General features: G+C 40.1%; 1 protein-coding gene and 1 long non-coding RNA gene across 18 annotated transcripts in view; both read right to left on the reverse strand.

Annotated features, from left to right (window-relative positions):
* The window catches only part of LOC309623762 (uncharacterized protein), a 45,293-nt gene extending 39,304 nt beyond the window's left edge, over positions 1–5,989 (reverse strand). For all 17 annotated transcript variants that reach the window (XR_014241534.1, XR_014241535.1, XR_014241536.1 and 14 more), the window contains exon 1: positions 5,816–5,989. The gene's annotated coding sequence lies outside the window, so the exon portion shown is untranslated. The remainder of the gene's footprint in view (positions 1–5,815) is intronic.
* A 7,976-nt stretch (positions 5,990–13,965) lies between these two features.
* The window catches only part of LOC309623782, a 47,998-nt gene continuing 40,995 nt past the window's right edge, over positions 13,966–20,968 (reverse strand). Inside the window, exon 2 of the long non-coding RNA XR_014241635.1 lies at positions 13,966–20,145. This is a non-coding gene — a long non-coding RNA (uncharacterized lncRNA). The remainder of the gene's footprint in view (positions 20,146–20,968) is intronic.

Here is a 20,968-nt window from a genome sequence, read left to right on the forward strand (position 1 = left end):
TAGGTTGTATCTTCAGGGAATCTCAAACTCTCATAAAAAACCAAGGTTTCTGGAGCAAGAAAAGGCTTAAAGTTAGAGATGAGCATTGTTAAATCACTGGTTCCTATTCACATTTCAACCCTTGAAATAACGTTTCACTACTTGTCTCAGTCACCAGCGACTCTAGTCTGTCTTGAGAAAGCTCACACGCCTCCCTGGACTCAGCCATCTCCTTCTCACCGACAGGTCAGGTCCAATACAACCAAAGCTTAATTCACTTTAAAAGATATGTGAACTATTATTCAAGGACAGTAGCTGTCTGTTTGCAGAAGCTTCATCCACATTAAGGCAGCTGAGTTTGTGAGCTTGATTTTTGTATTCTTCTTTCATTCTGTCAAAATTCAAGCTTACAGATATTTCTACTTTCAGTCTATTCTTTAATAAATGTCCTGCTCAGTGTAAGACAGGACTCAGAGTTTCAATGACATAACTGTATATTTTCCCAAGAAAATTGTTTATGTACCTTTCCATAAATGTTTTAACTTTTTCACCTAGAATATAAAATCCTTGAAGAAAATGTCTGTCTTCTATAGTTTAGCAAGATACATGCTCAACACAATTTCCAAATCACCTTTAGTACCAATTTTAACCATGAAGAACACTGAAAATTCTACTGTAAATTATCAAATATATGGAAGCAAATATATAAATGAAATTCTTCTGTCATTTAATACAAAGAAGAGAGATACAAATATAGGATAATTTCTCAAATGAGTTTCAACTACTTAATGTGCTACTTTAAAGCATATTCACAAACAATAGAAATAATCAATCTGAAGAACTGGATTCATCTCTATACACAAGGGACATTTTTATACAGTTTCTCGAAGAATTAGCCACACAAGCACAATAGGTACCACAAAGATTAAAAGAAAGTAACTGCATTAAAAATACTTCAGTTTATTAAAAGGAACGGTTCCTATTTTATAGGTATACACATCTATTTTTATAGAAAAGAACACATCTATTTTTATTCTAATTTTCATGACTCACTCCCCACCCATTCACCGAGGAGATAGATAACAGTTGATCCTATTTTTCACCTTTTAATTTATTCTACCTGGAGAAATAAAATTCATCACTGTCCCATGTTATTTTCCCTCCCCTTTGGACATTTATCCACTAAATAAACATCTACTACCCACTGCTGTTAAGCAGTGTGCTGGGTCCTGGGGCTCCATCCCAGTCTCCTCCGCTGGTTTCCCCTATTTGCCCCAATTTCTAAGCGCTGAAGTGTCCCAGGACTCAGCCCTGTCTCATCCTCAAGTCAGTCTACACATGCTCACTTGGTGGTCTCAGCTAGTCTCCTGGTCTAATTAGCATCTATCCTATGCTGACCACCCCCATGTTTATATATACTGCAGACCTCTTTCCTGGGCTCCAGTTTCACATATGGACTCACCAACTCATCCTCTGCCAATAGATGTTTTACAGATCTTGAACGTTTAACAGGCCCAACTGACTCCAGATCTTCTCCACCAAACCTCCTTTCAAAGGATGAAGTTGATGACAACTTCGTCCTTCTAGTTAGTTAGGCTGAAATCCTTGAAATCATCCTGACACCTCTTTCTGTCATACCCCACATCCAAGCTATCAACAAACGTCTCTTGGAAGGCTGGCCAAGGAGACACTTTGACGTAAGCTTCTGCCCAATCCTGACGCCTCTGCCTCCCTCCCACTATGTTGTTCCCAAGGGCACATGCTTACAAGTATTCTACACACTAAACCCTGTCTGAGTCTACTTCCCAAATGATCCAAATGCTTCAAGTCTTCACTACAAACATCCATTACAATATTGTGCATAGAACAGCTTATCCCTACTAGAAATAAAACAAAGGATGATTTTAGCTGATCTATGTGTAGAATCATATAGTTATAGATTCAGAGATTAAGGATATTTCTTGTCTTCTTTACAAGGACACTGAATGCCTCATGCTGCCTTACTATTCTTTTTGTTTATCCTTCATGCAGCAATGAAAGGCTTTAAATAAATCTTATCCATTCAAGTCCAACTGGTATTTTTTCTTTCTCTTCCCTGAGGAGCATCTTTTTTCTATACTACCACTTCTCTATTACTTCAGTTATTCACTGCATTTAGTTGTTTATCTTATTTTTTTCAGAAATATTCCTTCATAACAAGGAGGTGCTTAAAAACCTCATTTCACAAGTAGGTATGAAAAAGAAATATCTTGAACACCTTTCCTAAAAAGAAATCTAAAGGTAGGTAATTTAGTACATAAGCCTTTAGGAAAGCATTAGAAGAAAGTTAAGACAAAGTCAAATATTAACAATTTACTGAACATAAATTCTCATTACACAAAAAAGTATCTCTCCTTATAACTTCAAAATATTAATAGGGCCACACAGCAAAATATCAAGTGTCAGATGCAGCTAGACTACAAAATGTTATGTTTTTATTTTAGAAGTATGATTTTTATTATTGCTGAAACGAGAATTTTAGAAAAAAAACTACCATCAGTTTCTTAACATGTAATTTATTTGTAAAAGTCAACCAAAACAATCTGAATTCAATCATCAGCTCAGGAAGCAGATTCCATGACATTTTTTCCCCCTAAATGCTAAATGACACAGGCAGCGATAAAATATGCAGAGAAAGAACCATGTCACAGAAGATGTGACAATTTTGATAAATGATGATAAACTGTGATGTAGAACAGCCGTTTGTAAGCTGCTGTTTTCAAAAACATGTATTTTAATGATGATTTTTGCCAAATATCATTTTAGAGAGATATTCTGTAATAAAACCAATGACAAACAAAATTGGTACCTTATTATAAATTAGAACAGAAATGTATTTAAGTTTTCAGCAAACTTGTAATTTTGCTTTGAATGAGAATGCATTTTAGATCCAGTCAGTTCCTTACAATGTTAAACACAGTCATCATCTGACCCAGAAATCCCACTCCGAGGTATAAAACAGAAATTAAAACATACTTTCACACAAACCCTTGTACATGAATGTTCATACATGCAACATTATTCATAAAAGACAAGAAGTGCAAACAACCCAAGTGTCCATCAAGTGACATATCATATCAATAGAACAGAATATTATTCAGCAATAAGAAGGAATAAAGTACTGATACATGCTACAATACGGATGAACCTTGAAAATATTGTATTAAGGAAGCTAGTCACAAGAGGCTACATATCATTATGTTTATATGAAATATAAATTCTATTTATATGAAATGCCCAGAATAGCCAAAGCCATAGAAATAAGATGTAGATAAGTGGTTGCCTAGGGTTGAGAGTGTAGAGGGAATGGAGAATAATTGCTAATGGATACAGGGTTGCTTTCTGGGGTAATGAAATGTTCTAGAATTGTGCACGGTGATGGCTGCACAACTCTCTGGCTATACACAACCTCTGAATTGTACACTTTAAGTGGGTGAACTGTATGTGAACTACATCTCAAAAAAGCTATTTAAAATGCCAGTTAAAAAGGCCAGTCAGGGGCTTTCCTGGTGGCGCAGTGGTATAGAATCCACTTGCCAATGCAGGGGACACGGGTTCGAGCCCTGGTCCAGGAAGATCTCACATGCTGCGGAGCAACTAAGCCCACGAGCCACAACTACTGAGCCCAAGTGCCACAACTACTGAAGCCCGCGCGCCTAGAGCCCACGCACCGCAATGAAGAGTAGTCCCCGCTCGCCGCAACTAGAGAAAGCCCACACACGGCAACAAAGACCCAACGCAGCCAAAAATAAATAAATAAATCAATTTACTTTTTAACAAAAGGGCCGGTCATGTTGTAGCTGTTTATAACTTGTATAGACTTTTCAAAGTCTAAATCCCTAATTATCAAAATATGTTTCTTACTGTCCACAAACCTCATTTCATTTCCTTACATAAAACCATCTGCCTATTCCACTATAAATACTACACGTAGTGAAAGAAAGTGCTTCTAAAATTAAATCATGTTTTCAAAACAGATTTCTCCTTAATATATTTAATTTTAATGATTCGCATGTGAATTATCCACACTTTCCATTAACTATGGTTAAATTTTCAATCTCAGATAAGTATCCCCCAATACAAAAGCACATTAACAGGCCATTCCTTTCCCAACACAAGCTGTGTGGACTAAATTTTTAACGTATTAGCTTGAATTTTAAAAAGCAAAATTAAGGAGGCAGATCTGTAAGAAAAGCAAGCACATGAAGTCTCAGAATTTTAGAATGGAAAATATTTTCAAGACTGATCCTCTTCAGGACTACTGAAACTTTAATATCTAAGAACTAACCCCAGGAATTTTGTGATATTCTCATATCACCTTACTTTTTAAATTTTTATTGGAGTATAGTTGATTTACAATGCTGTGTTACTTTCTGCTATACATACCTTACTATTTTGCCTTATTATTTATATTTACATTAAGTTGATTCCTTTCTTTTCTTTTTAACTTAGCAATGTATGACACAACATCAGTGAACTTATGGGTTTGGTAATCTATCTGTACTAGTCTAACAAACATTACAATAAATAAAATTTTAAATGGTGATGTGTCTATCACGTAAAAACATCTTGCACATGACCAGTACTACATCTACCACACTATGGGAAACACTGATCTAGTTTTATCTTCTAATTTTATGGGTGAGAAAGTTGAACTTCCTGGTGACTCTCAAAAGTCTGTGCACATCAGAACCTCCTGGAGGGTTTGTGTTAAAATAGAGAGTGCTGGGCCCTTCCCCAAGAGCGTAGGTCTGGGGGAAGGTCTGAGAATTTACGTTTCTAACAAATATCTAAGTGGTACTAATGCTGCTGGCCCAGGGACCGCCCTTCAAAAACCACTGACCAAAACCTACTAACCCCAAATTAGTCAGACCCGAATTTAAACTAGAACCCAATCTTCTCTTAGATGCTCTTATAATTATATGCTCTATCAAACATGTTTAATGTTGCTGAATTTTATTCACCTTTCACTTAATTTTACTCTTTTCAATAAAGGTGACTATTAAATGCTAAAGATCAGGTTTATACATTTTTAAGACTTAAGAGTTGTTATAAACTAGTGATTAATAAAAATTTAAGGAAAAGAACATTACAATCACCTTTGAGGACCCTGAATCCCTTTTCTTGGTCACATACCCTCCATTAGTCCTTTGAGATAAACATTATCTTCAAGTTTGTGTCTTATCATTCACTTGCTTTTCTTGTTAATTTTCTCATAGCTGTATCTCTAAATAATATATTGTTTAGGTTGTATGTTCTGAGCTTTATACTATATCTTTTTATGCTATTTGCTTTTTTATTCAATATGATGTTTTTGAGATGTAGCCCTCGGTTTTTATCAGTAATTCATTGCTTTCATGGCGGGACACTATTTCATCTACAAGAAAACAGCACTAAAACTGTTGACTTTTTTTTTCATTTTGAAAAAATCAGAGGTAAAAAAGAAGTTGCAAAAATAGTACAGAGAAGTCCTATGTATGCTTCATCCAGTTTCCTCCAATGGTTACATCTTACCTAACTATATTACAGTATCAAAACCAGCAAACTGGTTTTGGGACAATGCTTGTGTATAGTTTCATGCCATTTTATTATATATGCAACTTTCAATTTTTAAGTTCTTTTTTCTTTTTTTTTTTTCTCGCGGGCCGCCCAGGCCGCGAGACCAAGGACCGCGGGGGCCGGGCCGGCGCGCCGCCCCCGCCCCGCCTCAGGCCGCCCGCGCTTGGGCCGCCGCCCGGCGACGCGAGGCCAGTCCCACCCCGCCCCCACCCCCGCCGCCGGCCCGGGGGTCGCTCACCTTCCGCGTTGCCCCAGACCACCATGCCCGGGCACAGCCGCCTCCTCCGGCCTCGCTGGCCCCGCCGCCGCCACACGGTGCCCTCGCCTGGGGCGGGGAGAAGGGCCGGGGAAGGAGTCGCACCGCCGCGCCGCGGCCCACGCTCGCCCCACGCTCGCCCCACGCTCGCCCCACGCTCGCCCCACGCTCGCCCCACGCTCGCCCCACGCTCGCCCCACGCTCGCCCCACGCTCGCCCCACGCTCGCCCCACGCTCGCCGCGGCCACCCTGAGCGCGCCCAATGGCTGCTCTGTCCCTCCCCCTCCGACGGGCGCGCGCGCCGCGGCTCCGCCCCGCCCCTCCCCCTGCGGCGGCCGGCACGCTCCCAGGCTCCTCCCCGCCCTTCCCCACCCGCGGCGGTTCCGGCCCTGGCTGGCACTCCGCCCCGCGCTGCGCAAGTGCCCGCCTCGCGCCTAGCCTCGGGCGACCCTGAACCACCGGCGCGGCGCCCCTCCCAGGCCCGCCCGCGGAGGTCAGCCCCTCCGCTGCACGGGACCGTCTCGCTCGAGGGGGCGGAGAGGAGCGCGGCGCCGGCCCGCCTTCCGCATCCCGAGACCTGCGCGCCTCCCGCTGGGGTTGATGCGCTGTTCTCCTCTCTGCGAGTCCCCGCCCCGCGCTGCACTCCCCAGTCCGGGAGGACACTAGTTCAGGGACTGACCATGCTTAATCAAGATCATTCTATTGATATTAATGAATATCTGAGTTACTTCCTTTATTCCCCACCGCCCCTGCCAATTAAAGACAATGCTCCTACCTATTAGAAAAATGAAAATCCAAACACTGACAGCCCCAAATACTTGCAAGAATGTGAAGTAATAGGAACGCTCATTCATTGCTGGTGGGAATGCAAAATAGTACAGCCATTCTGGAAGAGAGTTTGGCAGTGTCTTCCAAAACTAAACATACTCTTACTATACCATCCAGCAATCGGACTCCTTGGTATTTACACAAAGGAGTTGAAAAATTATGTCCACATCAAAAACCTGGACACAGATGTTTCATAGCAGCTTTATTCATAATTGCCAAAACTTGGAAGCCACCAAGATGCCCTTCGGTAGATGAATGGGTAAACAAACTGGTGCATCCAGATAATGGAATATTATTCAGCACTAAAAAGAAATAAGCCATCAACCCATGAAAAGATATGCAAGAACTTTAAATGCTTATTACTAAGTGAAAGAAGCCAATCTGAAAGGCTACATACATACTCTTTGATTCCAACTAAGTGATACCATAATGGTGGATAATGTCATTAGTCAAAACCCAGAGAACATACAACACCAAGTGTGAATCCTAATGTAAACTATGGACTTTGGGTGCTAATGAAGTGTAAATGTAGATTCATCAATTGTAACAAATATACTTCTCTGCTGAGTAGTTGATAATGGTGGAGGCTATACCTATGTGGGAACAGGGGGTACATGGGAAATCCCCGTACCTTTCACTCAATGTTGTTGTGAACATAAAACTGCTCTAAAAAAAATAAAGTCTACAAACTTTAAGCTATAAGATGAATAAGTTCTGAGGTTCTAATGTATAGCATGGTGACTAGTTGATAACACTTCAATGTATAACTATAATTTGCTAAGAGAACTTAAAGGTTGACCCCCAAAACATATACATATATATTTATATATTCCTCTTTACCATAAATGTACGGCTGTGCTCCTGGCTTCTCTAATCTCTTCCAATCATCTATTTTTATTTCTGCTCAGCACCATGCTGTCTTAATTGGTAGAGTTTTATAATAGCGAGTCTTAATATCTAGTAGGTCAAAAATCCCCAATTCACTCTTCCATTTGCTGTTAAGAATCAGCTCGCATGTTCTATGTGGGGGAGGGAGGTGAAGGAAATTCATTTTAGTTTCATAAAATCTCTAAAACAATTTGGGGAGAATCACATCTCCTGTACACTGAAATTTTCTATTGAAATAAGATTTATTTCTCCATTCCTTTAGTTTTTCTTAAGTGTCTTTGTTCTATAATTTTCTCCATATAGTTGTTGCCTATTCTTGCTAGAGTTATTCCTAGGTACTTTATAATTGTGATAATATTATAAATGGTATCCCATTGCCTTTTCTAAATAGTTGTAGCAGAGTACAGAAATGCAACTGATTTTGTATATTGATTTTGTTTGCAGTATACTTGCTAAATAACATCTTTTATTCATTCGAATACTTCATCTGTAGATTCTTTTGGTTTTTCTACAGGGACAAGATATCCTCAATGACTAGTGATAGCAGTTTCTTCTTCTCCAATGCTAAGAATTCTTCTTTTTCTTCCTGTGTAAGACTTCCTATATAATGCTGCAAAGAAGGATTATCTTATCTTGTTGGTGAAAGGTGTCTTATGTTGTTTCCAATATTAAAAAAGAATGTTTTCAATGTTTCACCATTAAATATCACATCTGCTGAATATTTATACCTTCTAATGATAGTCTGTTCATTTTGTATCATGAATAGATACTGAATGTTATGGAATGTATTTTCTACATCTCCTGAGATTAAATTTTTTTTAAATCAAGAATTCAGTGGGGGACAGATGGATTGAGAGTTTGGGGTTAGCAGACGCAAACTATTATATATAGGATGGATAAACAACAAGGTCCTACTATACAGCACAGGGAACTAAATTCAATATCCTGTGATAAACCATAATGGAAAAGTATGAGAAAGAATGCATATATATGTAACTGAGTCTCTTTGCTGTACAGCAGAAATTAACATTGTAAATCAACTGTACTTCAATAAAAAACTTACTCTGCATCCATAATGTGTCACACTGTTCTAGACAGTAGAGGTAAAGCAGTGACCAAACAGATGAAAACACTTGCCCTCAGGGAGTTCACCTTGTATTAAAGGAGAACAAACACAATGAATAAATAAAATGCATAGTTTGTTACATATTGATCAACACAAAAGGCAAAAATGAAGTAGAGAGGGGAACAGGTAGTGTGGGGAAGGAGGTCTGCAACTTCAAATGCAGTGGTAGGAATGGGTGTCATTGACAAAATGACATCTGGCAAGAGCCTGCAAGCAGAAACAAGAGCATAGCTTGTATGCAGTAAGCACTGCAAGGCAATATGAAGTTCTGTTACAAATTCTGTGAAGGAAAAGTGAATTTCTGAGTAGGTTCACTGGAAAATATAAATGTTAACATACTATTTTAGTTGCTAATTCCCTATCACAAGCAATGAAGCTTAAAAATCTTACATCAACTATTAAGTAAATTAAAAAAACCGCTGAAACCATTATAACCACCAGTAGTACCAAAGTAGCATTCTTATTAAAAGTATGAAAATAACCATTTCAATATAGAATACAGAAAGATAACAAAAATTATTCTGTTGTTCAAAGTAAATCATTATAAAATTTCAACTTGGGTCACAGAAGCCTATCAAAAAAATAAGTATGGGAAAAGCATAAATGGAAAAAAGAAATATTCACAAGTACAAGACCTAAAACTCATTGTAAGTACTCCCCATAAGTTATCTGACCCAATCCAGGGCTAACACTCTAAAGAAACATGAAAACAAAAAGACAATCACTCAGAGACCAGATGACAGAAAGAGGAAAGGAATCGTTTCAAAGATGTGTTACAGAAAGTTCAAGTACAAAATTTTCAAATGAATATTGAGAATGCAAAAGGAAAACAGACCCAGCAAGTCTAACTAGCAATGAAATAAATAAGCAAAGACAAAAAGAGAAGTACATCTAAACACACAAAGACTGACCAAAAGAGAATAAGGAAACTCCTAAACCAAAAGGTCACAGAGGTGTCCTATCCAACATTAGCCCATGGGATGATGATAGGTGTTTATGCGGGGGGGGGGGGGGGGGGAGGGGGTGAATAGGTCAAAGTTAATCTATTAGATTCTTTATGCAGTACATCTCAGAATCTTTCAAAATGCCACTGTGAATTATGAATCACTAACCTACTTTGGGGGTAGGGTATGGGGGGCACAGAGTAAGTACGCGTAAGAGTGTAGTCTTTCCGATGCCAGCTCACCACGGAACCCTTTATTTTGGCCAAAAACAAAAGTCTGTGAGAAAAATGTTGTCCTAAAGGATGGTAAGACAGATGAAATTCACAAATCGCTTTGTAGAGTTAAAGGAATGCTAAAAAAAAAAAAAAAAATTTAAGGACTTTCTGGTTGTTGTTTTTTTCTTTTATTATTGGTAGAAAGCCAGCCAAGAATCAGCTGGACTTACAAACATGAGTACATGGATGAATAAAAGATAGAAAAGAGAATAAATCAAAATTCTGATATATTTTACTGAAGAGGATATTTGGATACAAATGTTGTTATGAAGCAGTCCAACTGTGCTAAAGTAAAGAAAGAAAAATGCAAGGGTTGTACTCGTCCTAACTGACAAAAGTGAAATAAATCACCAGGATGGAATGGTATCCAACCAGAGTTCTGGATGCTCTTGAGGACGACTATGAATCTGTAGGCAAAGTTAGATAGAATCATCCAAATAGCCCCAAATTTGGCTCCTACAAAGGCTCTGGAGAAGACCCAATAAAATAAGATTCATTGTGGATTTGTTGGAAGTATGGGGTAGGTTGATGGAATTTTTAATTAAGAATAGACTCAGACACTGAAGTAAAAATAACCTAATAGAAGAAACACCGTAAAGTTATAGAATCTATAGATATCCGTATTAATTCTATATCTATAGGTAGATTCTGTATCTATAAAGAGAAATAGATATAAAACACCTGAAATTTTTTGAAGTGGTAAATAAACTGAGGCAGGAAATAATGTTTATTTAGACTTTCGACACATCTTAGACAACATTCTTCAACAAAGGCTTAAAATATTAAATCACTATCAAAAGAAATATTCTGCCCCAGATAGGAAAGTGGCTTGGTGGCAGAAAACAAAAGGAAGAAATAAGCAAAATTTCAAATATAGTTTATCTCGGGATATTAGTGAAAACTAGTCTCATTTGTATAATATTGAAAAATGGAGCACATGGCAAATGTTCAGGTTTAGAAATGAGCAGTGAAATGCCAAGCGCCAGAGATAACTGATGGAGAGTTATTTATTTATTTAGTACAGTCCTGGCAATGACAAGGGTCATAGCCAGTATGATCCACGACATTCAAGGAAGCTCTCCACGTGCCAAACACCACCTGAGTCACTGTATGTGCATGACTTTGTTTAGTCTTCACAACTTTCTACAGAAGTAATTGCCATTTTATTCCATGAGTTTACAAGCTAGACAGTAAAGGCTCAGAGAGGAAAGTAACTTCCCCAAAGATCACTAAGGTAAGTAGGTGGCAGTAATAGTAGCTACTAAATGATAGAGCTAAAATTTGAAACCTGGCAACTGACCCCAGAATCCTTACCTACTTTGGGGGTAGGGTATGGGGGGCACAGAGTAAGTACGCATAAGAATGTAGTCTTTCCCATGCCAGCTGACCACGGAACCCTTTATTTTGGCCAAAAACAAAGCACTGCGAGAAAAATGCTGTCCTAAAGGGTGGTAAGTCAGATGAAATTCATAAATCACTTTGAAAGGTTAAAGGAATGCTAAAAAAAAAAAAAAAAAAAAAAAAATTAACTACTGCACCAATGGTTCTCAAACTTGAGCATGCATCAGAATCACCTGGAAGGTGTGTCAAAGACAGACTGCTGGGCCCCATCCCCTCGAGTTTCTGACTAAGCAGATTTTGTGGGTTCCGAATTTCTAACAAACTGATGTTTCTGCTCAAGGGCCCACACTTGGAGAAATATGGTCCTAAGCCACAGGTGGTGAAACAAAGAAAGCAAGAGATCACGATAAGAATGGTCTCGGGAAAAGGAGAAAACCTAGGTGAAGAAAGCTGGCGTGGAATTAAGGAAAGGAGGGATGAATCATCCAGTAAATGGGGTCAAGCTAAAATCACATGGAAATTTTCCTGGGCCTTTTGCTCCCTGGGTGGGCAAAGAGTCTTCCTGGGACCTCAAACAGCCTAAAACTATTCAACCCAGCTTCGGGCACAGTAGAAATTTAATGGCAAAAGGATGTCCCCACGTTCAGGATCTCTGTACTCTGGCTACCACCACAAACCTTACCCACTGACAATGCCTAGAACTCCTTTAACAGGAAACAAAACGTTTTACTTTGTAGCAAGAAATAGAAGCTTGAGAAGGAAATAAGTCCTAAAAAGTGAATATATATCGCTGTCTACAGATCTCATTCCAAATGTAAATGACTGCTTATAGATTAACCATAGGTCTAATATAACATGGCATGTCTAATATTCTTAAAATTGCAAAAATTCAGTTTTATTACTTTGGAGAGGAAGCATGATGCTACATGAAAGGCATCAAATTTGGTGTTAGAAATCCTATATTTGGGGATAAATGACTTCTGACAAGTCTTTTTTTGTTTCTTTGTTTATATTTTATTTTTGGCTGCGTTGGGTCATCGTTGCTGCACGTGGGCTTTCTCTAGTTGCGGCGGGCGGGGGCTACTCCTCGTTGCGGTGCACGGGCTTCTCATTGCAGTGGCTTCTCTTGTTGCAGAGCACAGGCTCTAGGCACGTGGGCTCAGTAGTTGAAGAAAAGTCCAGACATTTTCTTCATACGTAGAAAAGGAGCAGTAGGGACTTCCCTGGTGGTACAGTGATTAGGAATCGCCTGCCAATGCAGGAGACACGGGTTCGAGCCCTGGTCCGGGAAGATCCCACATGCCGCGGAGCCACTGAGCCCATGCGCCACAACTACTGAGCCTGTGTGCCACAACGACGGAAGCCCGCGCGCCTAGAGCCCGTGCTCCGCAACAAGAGAAGCCAGCGCAATGAGAAGCCCGCGCACCGCAAGAAGAGTAGCCCCCACCCGCCTCAACTAGAGAAAGCCCACGCGCAGCAACGACCCAACGCAGCCAAAAATAAATAAATATAAAATTAATTTATTTTTTAAAAAAAGGAGCAGTAATTCCCCACAGAGATGTGAGGATCAAAAGGGATCCTATTTGTGAAAGCATTTGGTCAATTATAACTCACTTTTTCAATTATAAGGTGTTAGGACTACTTCGGGGAGTAACACGTTTTATACAAGCTGTTACTAGATGTGCACTGTATTCAAGTTTAGGGTGCATATTAACGTCCAGTGTCATTTATACACAAGAGATGCCTTCTAGGCTCAAGAGACAAAAGTTACAAGTGATAATCAGGCATTCATGAAGCTGGGATTTGATAACGTTTCTCCCAGTCTAAACGCAGTGGGAAAAATCCAGAACTGAAAGTGGACACAAACTACTTAGTATTTTAGGAAAGCAGGAGAGACACAACAGGATTGGGGAGAAGTATCAAGTCTATCAGAAGCTCTCAGGGACGCCTGGTGAGGCTGCAACCAGCATATTCTTAGGACAAAACCCTAAGGTAGTGGGTGGTTTTTTGTTTGGTTTTTTGTTGCCTGAGAGTGAGCTACTGTCCCGATATCTCACTCTAAAACCTATGAAAAGAGAAGGGCTGTGTTCCTCCAGCTGTGGCACCTCAGGGTAGGGTCCTCTACCTAAGGCTCTGAAAAAGTAAGGAGGGCACAGTGCTACCTCATAGTACAAAAAGGTACATGAAAGACCTATGTTCTCCTTCCTCTGCTACTGGCAGGCACTAAGATGAGGAAGAGATGCTCAGAAGGCCATGGCATGGTGATGGAGGAGTCCAGTCTGGCTGCGGCACCTTCACGACCTTAGGAAAACTGTCGGCAAGCTTTCATTAGAGTAGGTTCAGGCCACAACGTGCATATTCATCTTTCATCTAATTTGCAGCTCGATTATCTGGTTTTCCTCAGCAGCTACATTAACTAAGTGACAGTTAATACTGAGGATGGGATCAGAAGCAAACTATCAAAGCACAGGCCTCTGGGTCTGGTCAGCCCCTTACAACTTCACACCACTGAGGGCAGGGCAGCAACGGTACCCTGGTGGCCAAAAATGGTTATGACATCTGTTATCTGAGGCTGGAAAGAGAATCAGTTTCTCAAAATGAGGTCATCAAAATGACCATGGGTATGCACCCATTTATGATACAGGTTCTCTTGCCTCACTCAAACCAACTGAATCAGAACCTCCAACAATGATACCTAAGAATCTGCATTTTTAACAAGCCCCTTCGATGATTCTTATGTTTTAAATTTTATTGTGCACAAGAGCCCTTTACTTAGAGAATATTAGAGATGGAAGGAACCTTGATGATCATCTAACCCAAAGTTCACATACTGTAGATGAAAACACTGGGGACCAATGATGTAACATGATTTTCAAAGATCAAATAGTTCTTTAAACTCTTTAAAAAAACAAAAAACAAAACTATGTCTCTAGTCCTAAAAATTGTCAAGAATACTACTGACAAAAGAGAATATAAAATGTACCTTGGAAATACTTTCTTTAGAGATTGATGAAGATAACATGCTTAATCATTTAAAGGGATATGTTTCTGCTCTCAGGAAAATTAATCCAGAGCACCTCATTACCTGAAGCTGCCAACTAAATGAGTCATCATAACAGTTAAATTATTTTTTCCTTGTTGGTATGTTCAGTTTAATTATTGCCTTTTTTCCCCAAACCTACCTCCCTTGAGAAAATGCATAGGTTATTTGACCCAAAACACCAACAATCTTACAGATCACAAGCATTAAGTCATCATTTCCTCTGAAGCCACATCTCCAGGGCTGCAAGTCATATTTTTATATTAATGCAGCCTGAATTCTCCTGTGCGTGGGTCCTAAATCATGAGCTAGCAGCTCTTGCACAGAACCTTGAAAATCCAAGTGCTTAAACCAGTCCAGATTGTTACCTGGCAGATGTCTTTTATCCATAGCCTTTATCACAACCACAGCTTCAGTGAAACTCTCTGCGTTCCATGTTTGTTGAATAATTTTGTCACTTTTTAAAATGGGGTGAATAATGCAAATCAATAGCAGAATACTTATTGATCTAATGGTTTGTCTACTACTAGGCTGGCATCTGATGCTTTCTCACGGTAGAAACAGGAAGAGAAGATCTGCCAGCATAAATGATCTATGGTTCTTGCTGAGGTAGAAAACATTCCCAGTACTACCCTACCCAGTTTTGGTGAATGATGCTGTGCTGAAATTTAACAGCAAGGAAAAAAACACCTCGACAGGAGACATTTACCAAACTGACAACTGAAAAGAATTTAAGACAAGAAAATCCAAATAGATCGGAAATGTAATTACAGTAAGACCTCTTATAATAGTGACATTCAATGCATTCTTGCGTGTAACATTTTGACAGTCAATCTTTTTCCTCTCTCCTTCTCTTTCATCTCCATACTGCTATCATTTTTTTTTTTTTTCTGATAGATTGTGAGAGACCTAACATATGTCTGAGAACACTTCTATTTTCTGCTATTGAGAACTGTTCCTCAAATCAGGAAGCCATAGCCTGGTACATATCTCTTTGCTAGTGACACTGGTTTTAGCCTCTGGTAAAATGAATGGTAGGCTGTTAACACCTCCATCTCATGAAATTCTTACTTCTCTTCCACAAGAAAGTCAGCAGCTTTTTGTTTCCTTTGCTCCTCTCATGATGCCATCACTGCATTCTAAGAATTTTTCATAAAACTTCTAAATTAAGTTACCGAAGTCATTCGTTTTAAGTCTACTAGCTAGAAAAAAAGCTTGACTTGTGTTTGCTTCTACTCTGCCTTTAGTGGAGAAAGACTTAAGCTAAGAACGAAACTAAGAGTGAAACGCGAAATACATACACATACATCCTTCAGAAACTAATCTAGCAAATTGCTGCTAAAATAATCGTGCTTATAATGATTCTCTTCTCCCCGGTAAGAGTGCCAGGTATGTAAAAGTCCAATTTCCCTACCTGACTTTTTGGACAATTGCATCCATGAAGAAGCAGGTGCTTAAAAAACAAAGAAAGAAAGAAAAATTAAAAAGTCTTTGATCTCTTATTTTTCCCTGGTAACCTGTCACCTCTCCTCACTGCAGGAAAGATTAGTGAGCTTCCACAACACTGTCTACCCCCAGGAAGTAACATAAAAAGTTCAAAGGCAAGGGTTGTAGTAGAAAATACACTTCAAAACTCAAGTTAAAATGAAAGAAAGTTAAGACCCTGGTGCCCATGTTTGTTGTTGTTTTTTTTTAATTTTAGAATTTTATTTTTTTATACAGCAGGTTCTTATTAGTCATCAATTTTATACACATCAGTGTATACATGTCAATCCCAATCTCCCAATTCATCACACCACCACCCCTCCCCCCTCCACTTTCCCCCCTTGGTGTCCATACGTTTGTTCTCTACATCTGTGTCTCTATATCTGCCCTGCAAACCAGTTCATCTGTGTACCATTTTCCTAGGTTCCACGTATCTGCGTTAATATACAATATTTGTTTTTCTCTTTCTGACTTACTTCACTCTATATGACAGTCTCTAGATCCATCCACATCTCTACAAATGACCCGACATCGTTCCTTTTTATGGCTGAGTAATATTCCATTGTATATACGTTTTTTGTGGCACTGTCCTCACTGCCCCCTCATCCCATGCCACACCCAATACCACCACCTACCAGGACCAGGGAGATTCTAACTCAACACCAAATAACAAAAAGTAACTTGGGGTAAGCTTGGTAAACATTCATAGGAAACCACACCTGGGGAGCTCTTGATCTGCCCATCTCAACGAAAAGGTACATTTTCTATCTTATAAATAAATAGAATGATAGTTCTAAGCTTGTTCAATAGAACATTTCTGCCAATAATCACATTTCCTGTTAGTCAGCTTTTGATATCTTCCTGATTTCAGGCACATATATGTTGTAACTGGATGAAATACCTATTTTGAAACGAGGTAATGGCAATGCAAGATTCACTAATGTTTTTTGACGGAAGGGATAAAGCCTGGTTCGGGCAGGGTAAGAAGAATGAAAAGGCCTGCAGCCTAGGAGCTCAGGAGGACTGGACAGGGATTTGATGGAATCGGCCAGTGAACAAAAACAATGGCTGAGAAAGGAATCAGAACAGAGCAATACTGACTTCAGTAAGTAAGGACTCAATGCTGGATGGATTGCTTTTAGTCAATTTTTTGTCCTAAAAAAACATGAAAAAAATTGTTCAATGACTCGTAGAGCTTTAAGGCAAAATGCTGAAGGCTGGCTGAGGGAGGGTGGTAGGAAGAAATAAAGATGAACTAGATGCACAGAAATGTCTTTGTCCTGAATTTCTCTAATAGATACCTAAAATGTTCCTTTCTATAATGAATGTGTTATGCCAAGACTCCTCATTCCTGGAGTAGCTTTGTTATACATAGTACAGCCAAGCTGTTACATAAGCTGATGACATCATTCATTCATTCACAATTACTGAACTCCTACTGTATGCCACACACTACATCAGGGTCTGTGTGTATAAAGTTGTATGAAACAAATACTTTTCACAGCAGCTCAGTGTTCACACACCTACTCTGGAGGTGAAGCATTGAGACAAAAGATAAAAGGGCTTTAGGGATGCATGCCAGAAAGCCAGGCCTCCACACCTACCCACCTCTTTCTCCAGCACTTCATTCCAAATATCCAGGCTACAATTTCCTAATCATCTATTTTGGGTTGAGGACACAATACTTTCTGATCCACTGAATTACACAATCAACTGAAATTAGACTCATGCTTCTAACTAGCACTCTTGGTCCACTGTCCATTCGGACACAGGAAGAAGGCAGTCTGAGACAAGAAGTGCTTCTCTCCCTGACTACTTATCCTGAAAAAATGTCTGGGGAGCTATATGGAAGGCCTGGGAGCTTCAGGGATTTCTGTGACTAGGGCATTCCTCCCCAAAAAGCAAAACCACATCAATTAACCCACTTCATTTCAGCCACTGAGCAGATATAAAATTGAAATAACTTTTAGTTACTGCCAATTTGGGATCTAAAGAAACCAATGATCCAAGAATAAGAGGTTCCACAACCCATTATCCAATTCTACTCCATTCCTTTTAATTCTGGAAAGTATAAACTCTGGTATAGCTTTGTAACGTTCTCACGACTTGGTTATAGAGAAATGACAAAATCCACCCATCCATTATCTAAGTCTCAGCTCCATATTACAACTTTGAAATGTGATCATTCTCTCAATGGAAGAATCAGAAATTAATTTGATGTGCATTGATTTTTTAAAAATTTTCAACCCCCTCCTTTTTCCTTTCCAAAAACATCTTTATTGCTGAACCAATATCCCAGAAATAGACACAGGATCCAGACTCCCTCACAGTCTGTCTCTGGTAAGGAAATAGCTATAAACTATAAATAAGAGCAGTGATTTCCAGTCTTCTGAAATGTGCTGTATCTTATCGCTGCTTAATTTTCGGTTACACTCCGGTTCTGCTTTTCTACTTTTCCGTTAGAGTGACCTGAGACCTTAGTGCCGGGCACAAAGTACTGTTCTCATTGTCCTGATAGAGTCTAGGGTCCCTAAGAGAGCAGACAATGCTGTGAACTCCCAGCCCTTCCCAGGACCTCTCCAGCCTCACCTCTCATCTCTTCCCCATTTACACTCTGCTCTCCAGGCACACCAAATCACGGTGCAGTTCCTCTCCTGGATCTGTGCCTTGTACGGTTACAAATGCTGGACCCCTCCTGACTTGGCATCATAGTAATGAACTCACCAAGCTGTCTACCTGTCCGTCTCCCCTAACTAGACTGGAACTACCAAGGATGGGGAGAATCGCCTACTTGTCAACCGTGCTGGCATCTACTAGCTCAGTGCCTTGTTAAAATAATGAAGTGATGAGTGAGCCCTCCCCCAAGCATGGGTCAGAAGTTCCATCCTCGAGTACCTTATTGGCTTCCATACAAGATTGGGAGCTCCTCAAATGTAGGGATGGGGTCTTTCCTCACATCATAACTCCTGATCTTGTTTCCAGAACACTGTTGAATAAATATTTGTTTGATAGGTAGGTAGGTAAGTAGGTAGCTACTAGCTAGCTAGCTACATGGGTGGGTGGATGGATGGATAGAGTGTGTGCGTCTCTGGGGGAGAGAAGAACAACACTAAGCACCTGTCAATGAATACTGAAGGCGATGTTAAATGGGATGAATGCCTTCTCGAGCACTAGGTTAGAATAAGTTGACCCTAGAGCCAAACAGCCTCATCTTTCCACTTGGACTCTCTAAGCCTCAGTGTTTTCATTTGCCAGTGGGGTTAATGATAGTCCCAAACCCCACAGGGCCGTTGTGAGGATTAAAGGAGCTTTAGAGAAGTGCTTGACGCACCTTAAGAGCGAAAATCTTGTAAACCAGGAAAACATGTGTGACTGCCACTTACGGTTTCGAATCTGAAACCTCTTCGTAGTCCTGCCAGAAATGACGCATGTGGTAATTTCCTCTCAAAAGCCTGTTAGAAGACACCATTCTGAATGAATCACTGAGGCATGGAATTCAATTCCATCTAGTCACCTTGGTATTTAATCAGTTATTTTCCCAGGGAAAGAGACCAAGGTAAATGTCATAAAAACCAACTTACAGAATCTTCTAGCAGTTCCCAAACCTATACTCACATCGTGGTAATTTGCCCATAAGCCAACCACCAAAGAAACTGAACGTGAAGGAAACATTCTAGTGAGTGTGCTGCCAGAGAAGGAAATTACTGGCCTTTTTTTTCTTTTCCTTTTTTTTTCTTCAGAATAAAAAATGAGCATTTCAAGGATTACCATATTAAAAGGATCACACCAGGAGAATTTCTTTTTTTCCCCAGCCACCTATTTTTCAGAGAAGTTCTATTCTACAACATTTAGACCATTTCCCCACTGTCCTCCAATCCAAGTCAAGGTAGGAACTGCTGAGGCCTCAGAGCAGTGAGCCATCCGACACTTTCCTGGAAATGCAAATTAGAGAGGGAAGGAGATTTTTTTTTTAAATGCAAAGCTCATAGCCTGAAGAAAGACAGTACCTCCCACGTGTATCCACCTCCTCCTTCTCTCAATCCTGGCCTCTCACATCCAAAAGGCTTTTAACATTTTCTTTAAAGCAGCCCAGGAATCTGCCCAATAGCTTGTTACTACTGGGCCCAATTTGTCCCGAAGTTTGCAATTAATGCAGTAATTAAAGCCCTTCTGAAGGGCTCCAGAGCCTCCAGAAGAGGCTCTCTTTCTACAGAAACACAATAGGAGGCACATTTAAAAACTATATTTCCATTGCCAACAACGTGGAGCGTTCCCAAATAGCGAAAAGACGGTAAGAAAATTACCTGGAGGATGGGGGTCCCTAAGGGGGCACTAAAGGCGGAACAGAAACTCCTCTCAGCATCATCCACGCTCTGATGATGATCCTGCAGCAGAGAGAACTCATGTGAAGATGGAGCAAATTAGCAGAATTAAACAGCTGGGAGCCCTGGGTCACATCACACCTCTTCATTAATGCATCCAGGATGACGGCAGTGGAACACAACAAAACCACAAGAATTAAAGTTTACAAAAGAAAGAAAACCCATGCTTTTCTATATTGACTGAGAACTTAAAAGATTTAATAAAGATCGACCATAGTAATCATTGATTTTCAAACACAGGCTGGGACTAAGAGTCCTGGGTGCAAAGCGTTAGCTTTCCGGCTCCAGACCATGTCACCCTATTAGAACGGCATAAAGGCAAGCTGGTGTTGGAAGAGGCCCTGGGTTTAAAATCCAGCTCTGACTTTGACTATATTCACGGATGAGGACGTTTGGGTCACATATTTATACCTTCTGAGCCTGTCTTTCCTTCTTATACAATGGGGGTAACAGAGATTTCTTCCAGAACTGTTGTAGGGCTCAGGACCACTGCAGATACAGAAAGTGCCCAACCATTCACGTCTGTTCCTCTCTGTGTGTTACCAAGTTTCTTTGCTTAACCAAACTTTCGTCGGGCTCCTGAACCTTCTCCTAGGTCCATCTGTGCAGTTCTTTGTAAAACCTAGTTTTAGCACGAATCCTTCTAAGTCAGTTTAACAAGAACTCTCCTCCCCTTGGTATCTGATTGGCTCTGTATCCTCCACTCCACCCCCAGCTGATGTCTGATCACCCTGGCCTGTCTTCAGCAAGAATCCTTTTTGGTCATTTTAGCCAGAATCCCGATCACCCCATGATTCCTCTTAGTAATTTCCCATCCACTGCCTCC

The sequence above is a fragment of the Balaenoptera borealis genome (assembly GCF_965194805.1).
Source record: "Balaenoptera borealis genome assembly, chromosome: 2".
Lineage (NCBI taxonomy): Eukaryota > Metazoa > Chordata > Mammalia > Artiodactyla > Balaenopteridae > Balaenoptera > Balaenoptera borealis.